Source organism: Cebus imitator, unplaced genomic scaffold (genome assembly GCF_001604975.1).
Source record: "Cebus imitator isolate Cc_AM_T3 unplaced genomic scaffold, Cebus_imitator-1.0 Scaffold818, whole genome shotgun sequence".
Classification (NCBI taxonomy): Eukaryota; Metazoa; Chordata; class Mammalia; order Primates; family Cebidae; genus Cebus; species Cebus imitator.
Genome location: NW_016108133.1, coordinates 258,702 through 265,580, shown reverse-complemented (window position 1 = coordinate 265,580; position 6,879 = coordinate 258,702). Strand labels below are relative to the sequence as shown.

The window sequence follows — 6,879 nt, the reverse complement described above, 5'->3', positions numbered from 1 at the left end:
CTGGAATCTACTGTCCTGGTTCTCTGCTCAGTCCCCTTTTTGAACCGGCGTATGGGCGACTTCCCGTGGCTCCAGTTGCCAGCCAAAAGGGCACCCGAACCGGTGTATTTTGTACGGAGAACCACGGCTCCGGGTCGCCGACAAAGCAGCCGCGCGGGGCAAAGCAGCCCCGCTGGCCAGCACAGCCGTGCTGGCCGAAACAGCCGCGCTGGCGACTGTGTAGCTCCTCCGCCCGCGAATTTCCTAGTCTGTGGGCAATAAAAACGCGGTGTCCACTCACCCTCTGCGCTTTCACTGGGAGCTGCAATCCTGAGCTGTTTCTAAACGGCCATCTTGGATCGTCCTATATTCTTGTTTTATAGAGATGATTACTTAATATTACTGAATTCATGCTGATATGTATAGTTACAATTTTAGTCTGTGTATACCAACATTTCTCTGGTGAGAATTCTTCATCTGCCATTTATTTCTTGTTTCGTCCACGCCATTTTCATGTAGTATCTGTGTATAAACTGCTGGAGCTCTTTGTATTGCATTGCTTGGATTTGCTTGATGACATCTTTAATGGCAATGAGGTATTTTTAGATCTTCTATTTGTAGATAATACATGTGGAGAGAAGATCAGGACTATGATCAAGAATAATAGAAAATTTTACCTAAGATCTAAGGTTGTTGTGTATGTGAATTCTTATAGGCTCTACATTTTCTCAGCCAGTGGATATTGTCAACTATGGGCTTCTCATAACAAAGACTTTTCCTCACCACTGCTTCAGTGATCTGTTGCTCACTCTTCAGCCCTTTCTTCTCTGCTTCTCAAAACCAAACTAAGTCCAGACAAGTTCCCTTTGCCAGCCTCTAAAAATTCTGTTCTTATTATTGTAGATAAAGGATTTGCACTTCAGGGTGCGCTCCTTCCCTTGAAGTGCTGTACTTTTGCTGGCTTTTTCTGATTCTGTTTTTATTTTTAAAACATATGTGTGTATGTATACACAAATATCTTAGACTATAAGCTCCACAAGGATAGATACTGTGTCTGATTTTGCTTACCTTTGCATTATGCGCCTAGCACATAATAGATCTTTAGTTAACGTATGAAAGAACAGAAGAATACACACATACACACACACACATATTCTTATAAAATGTGTGTCATATATATTTATGAATGCATATATCATCTATAAAGTCTTGGAAGGATACACACCAAACTTAACACTTGATACCTCTTGGAACAAGTATTAGTGTGTTTAAGGGACTTTCACTTTTTATTTTCTTTCTACATTTGAATTTTTCAATGAATATATAGTACTTTAATAATTAAAATGAAAGATACATTTAGAAAAATTATTCTGACTTGTTAAAGATTTATGTTCCTTGAGATTATGTATTTCCAATGAAATGATGCCTAAAATAATGAGCCCAGTACATTAGTAATTGTAAATAAATCATTAAGCTACCAACGTAAATAGATAAATTGAGGGAAAGTACAAAGCCAGTGAATCATAAACTCTTAAGGGAAAATTGGAAAATGCCATCCTTTTAAAAATCTACTCCATATCAGAGTTAATTATGAGCTGTATAAACACTTATTAAAACTTTAGTTCTATGGGAGTTGGCTTTTACAGAAGAATTAACTCTGACATGCCATTGTATTAGTAACCTAAGGAAAGCAGCTCACCACATTTATTCTGCAAAATATTTATTAAATTCCTAAGGGTTACTATATATTGTGGAAATAAGGAAATGTATTACTGTCTCTGTCCCTAAGAAATTTACAGTAAAGGAAGTAGGTCAGAAGCATAACCAATTATACATATATAAGGCAAAATGCAATAATTATACTAATAGGGATATAGAATACGTGGGACCACAGAGGAAGAAATGATCTATTCCAAAAGGTGATATTTGAACTTACTCTTCAAGAATAAATAGGATTTTAATGGTAGGAATCAAGTGAACAGAAGCCAGGAGTAGTACAAGAGAGCATTGTTAGTTTTGGGATTATCTCTTATTCAGGGATTATATGGTGGAAGATGTCTTAGTCTGTTCTTGCTGCTGTAACAAAATACCTCATACAGACTGGGTAACTTACAAAGGGCAAAAATTTATTTTCTCACATTTCTGGAGGCTGGGAAGTCTGCAGTCAAGGCTCTGGCAGGTTCAGTTTTCTGGTGAGGGCTGCTCTCTGGTTGTAAGATGACACCTTGTTGCTGCATCCTCCAGAGGGGAGAAACTGTGTCTTCACAGGGAGGAAAGTGGAAGGGCAAGAAAAGCCAGTGCTACATGGAAGCCTCTTTTATAAGGGCCATAAGGGCTGTCTGTAATACCATTTATGAGGGAGAAGCCCTCTGGGTCTAATAAGCTATTAAAGGTTCCACCTCTTATGCTATCATATGGGCCATTAGATTTCAACACCTGAATTTTGGAGGGGACACATTCAAACCACAGTAGGTTGAAAGTAGTGTGATTTGTGCTATACCCCTTCCCAACAATAAATTAGGCCACTAATATCACCCTAGTTTTAAGTTATCTCATGTCTCACTTGAACCACTGCAATAGCTTCCCGAGTGTCCTCTCTGCTTTAACTCTTGCCCTCCTAATAAATCCAATAGCCACACTGCAGCCAGAGTATTATAACATAAGTCAGTTCATGTCAGTCTCCTTGCACTTCCCAGTTAAATGGGTTTAAAATAAATTTCCAAGTCCTTACCATGATCCACAAGGCCATAGATAATCTGGCCCTTACAGTACCTTCCTGGCCACCTCTCCTGCCACTCTGCCTCATAGCTCAATGTACTATAACCCTACTATGTCTCTATAACACCTTGTACTTTCCTGCCTCTGGACCTTTGTATTTGCCCTTTCCTTTCCATAGAACACTCTTGTCTTAGATATTCATATGCCTTGCTCCCCAACTTGCTCAAGTGTTACCCCCTCAGAGACCACACCCTTTCAAAAATAGCAACTTTCAATACTGTTTACCCCTTAACCTGTGTGTTGACTACTTGACATAGTCTATATTGCTTATTGTTTGTCTCCCTAAATAGAATCTAAGTTCTATGCAGACAGATAAGTTGTCTGACTTGTTCATTCTTTATCCATACCTCCTAAATTTTTGTGTGGCATATAATAGGGCTCAATAAATATTTATTAAATGAAATTCTGCTATAACACTGGAAATTCTACCATTAGAGAGTCATTTATTTTAGTATTAGAGTGTTTTGATCTTGGAGAACCCTCTATGCAAAGATCCTTGGGAGAGCTCTTAGTCATTATCAGCTTATACTCTGGGAGAGGAACATTTAGAAAAAATATCTAATGGAGATTGACCTTGGGATTTAGAGCTGAGGACAGGTTTTGGTGGGGGGAGGAAATTTAAGGGGAAGTTGGGTTTGTATCAAAGATGATTTTACTTATAGTGAGAAGATACTCAAACCTTTCTAACTTGAGGAAACTCACAGCTTCTGAATCTCTCTTTCTGGCTGTGAAGAGAAAAAACCTCTTTTGGGTCTCCATTGAAGATTATCATTTTTGGATGTTGCTAAAAGCATTCTTGAAGTTGAAGTCTCTATATAGAGAATCATCAAATGTTAGGGCTACAAGTAATCTTGGTGATTTGGTTTCTTAAAACTGTTTATTTTATAACACGAGTTAAACATTTATCACAAAAACAGGAAGACAGAGAAAAGGCTTTAGGTTTTGTAGGTCATTGCAAGGAATAATTTCACTTATCTCCAGTGCTATAATTTTGACTTTGGTATAAAGTATTCATTGTGTCATCTAAATTATTAGTGGTTATGACAAACAAGGCAAACCTCCTTAGAGTTTCAGAACAAAGCCCAGCGTGCGCCCCCTGCCACTAGAAATGCAGTTTAACTTGCAAGGCAGAGGATTATCTATTTTATTATATATTACATATTACATATTTATATATTAGAGTCTCCTCAAGCCACAACTGGAAAGGTCATTTTAATTTATCCAAATGCAGCAGATAAAAGCTGCCATTGGCTGGGCGCAGTGGCTCACGCCTGTAATCCCAGCACTTTTGGAGGCCAAGGCGGGCAGATCACGAGGTCAGGAGATCACATGGTGAAACCCCGTCTCCACTAAAAATACAAAAATTAGCTGAGTATGGTGGTATGCACCTGCAGTCCCAACTACTCAAGAGGCTGAGGCAGGAGAATGGCTTGAACCCAGGTGGTGGAGGTTACAATGAGCTGAGACTGCCACAGCACTCCAGCCTGGGGACAGAGCAAGACTCTGGAAAAAAAAAAGCCTGCCCTTTAACAAGGTGTGTGCTGGAATTAGAAATTTTTTTTGTCTTTTCCATGGTACACATCAAAACTAGGATTGAATACTTACTCTTTAGCAGGCAGCCTTTGCTTGGTTCCTTCATTGGCTTAATGTAGCAATCGGTCATGCATTACTTTTGTCTCAGAGATTAGTTCTTATAGATAAGGAATTCTAAGAGATGAAAGTTTTGAGATCAGCCAAGAGAAAAGGCAATTGGAGCTGATCCTTAGGCACATTAAACAAAATGGCAAAACTTGAGTAGATTTTCTAGTGTACATTTTGAGCCGGAACTTAGGCAACAGAAATAGGAGAAACTGAGTTTAGGATTATTTCCTGGAAGGAAATTAAACAATTAGCTGGAGATACGAGAGTATCTCTGGTAAACGTGGATCTTAAAACTCTTCACTTTTGGCAGCATTCCATTTAAATCATGCCTCATAGTTAGCAAAAGCTTATTCTAAGGATGCAATGCAAAGCCCTAATGGCAGTGAGTAGAGACTGATACAGGGCTGTGGAGTCACTGAAGAAATATAGTAGTAGTGGTTCCAGGTTGAGGAGACAGGTTTGTTATGGTTCCCAGATACTTATGATGATATATACTATTTCTCCTCCCAAGTACCTGATCTTATTAAGAATGCCAGTCCAGTCTCCCTGTTCCCAACATATGTCTTATTGTGGTTTGCTTTTACTAAAGGACAAATGTGAATCTAGAAATTTTCTTGTACAATTATCTTGACATGATGTCTCCTGATCAGAATAAGTTGTGTACTATACCTCACCTACACATTCATTATTTGTTTTCACAAGATTTCCCAAGCTTTAAACTTCAGTCCACCCCTAACTGATTATATATATATATATATATATAATGTAATATATATTTCATATATATTACAATACACATTCTTTTCAAGTCCACTTGTAACATATACCAAAATAGATCATATGCTGGGCCAAAAAGCAAGTCTCAACAAATTTCAAAGGGTTGAAATCGTATGAGGTATGTTATCCAAACAAAGTATAATTAAATGAGAAAGCAACAACAGAAAGATGATTAGGAAACTCCCTCTGTTGGAAATCTAAAAGAAACATTTCTAAATAACCCATCAGTCAAAGAAAAAAAAATGAAAACGATGGAATAGGCTGGACCGGGTGGCTCACGCCTGTAATCCCAGCACTTTGGGAGGCAAAGGCAGGCGGATCACAAGGTCAGGAGTTCGAGACCAGCCTAGCCAATATGGTGAAGCTCTGTCTCTACTAAAAACACAAAAATTAGCCGGGAATGTTGGCAGGCACCTGTAATCCCAGCTACTCAGGAGGCTGAGGCAGAAGAATTGCTTGAACCCAGGAGGCGGAGGTTGCAGCGAGCCAAGATCGCACCACTGCACTCCAGCCTGGGCAACAGAGCGAGACCCCATCTCAAAAAACAGAAAAAAAGAAGAAAAAAAAAGAAAATGATGGAATAGATTGAACTTAACAAAAATGAAATATGACATCAAAACTTGTTAGATGCAACTAAAACAAAGGAAAAGACATAGCTTTAAATGCATATATTAGAAAAGATTAAGGGTTGGAAATTGATATCTAAGTTTCCAACTTGAGTCTAGGGGAAAAACAGTAAAGATAGTAGAAGGAAGAATATAACAAAGATAAGAATATAAAACAATGAAATGAAAAACAACATACAACACAGAAAATCAGGCTGGGAACAATGGCTCATGCCTGTAATCCCAGCGCTTTTGGAGGCCAAAGCGAGCGGATCACCTGAGGTCAGGAGTTCAAAACAAGCCTGGCCAACATGGTGAAGCCCCGTCTCAACTAAAAATACAAAAATTAGCCGGGTATGGTGACACATGCCTGTAATCACAACTACTGGGGAGGCTGAGGCACGAGAATCACTTGACCTTGGAAGGTGGAGGTTACAATAAGCCAAGATCACACCACTACACTTCAGCCTGGGGGACAGAGCAAGACCCTGTCTCAAAACAGCAACAACATAGAAAATCAACAAAGCCCGTAGTTGCTTCTTTGGAAAGATTAATACAATTGCTGAACACCTAGCAAGATGGATCAAGAAAGAACACAAATTACCAATATCGGTAATTCAAAACTGGGCATCACTGCAAATCCTTCAGACATTAAAACACAATAAAAAGGATATTGTGAACAACTTTAGGCCAATAGATTTGACAATTTATATAAAATGGACAAATTCCTTGAAAAGTGCAGCTACCAAAATTACTTTTCCGCTTCCCATTACTTCTCAACCTTTTGGCTAAGATCAAGTACAAAATTGTCCCACCAAAAATAGTCTGAAAAGTCCTATTTTAGACTATCTTAAAAAGTCTTAAACCTACTAAAGAAATGAAATCTTAAATACTTTCTTATGAAGGAAATGGCTTGAAATGGCTTTACCAGTATATTATTCCAAATATATAAGAAAGAAATGATGGTAATCTTCTTTTGACGTTACATTGATTTTATGAGGCCAGCATGACTCTGATTCCAAAAACTAAAAAGAAAAATACAAGTCAGTGTCAGTATATATATATATATATATATATTTTTTTTTTTTTTTTTTTTTTT

The 6,879-nt window shown here is 38.2% G+C and overlaps 1 protein-coding gene across 1 annotated transcript in view; it reads left to right on the top strand.

Moving 5' to 3' along the window:
- The window catches only part of LOC108297589 (testis-expressed protein 11-like), a gene marked incomplete at its 5' end in the record, with an annotated part of 127,171 nt that overhangs the window by 69,032 nt on the left and 51,260 nt on the right, over window positions 1-6,879 (top strand). The gene's annotated exons all lie outside the window — the stretch shown is intronic.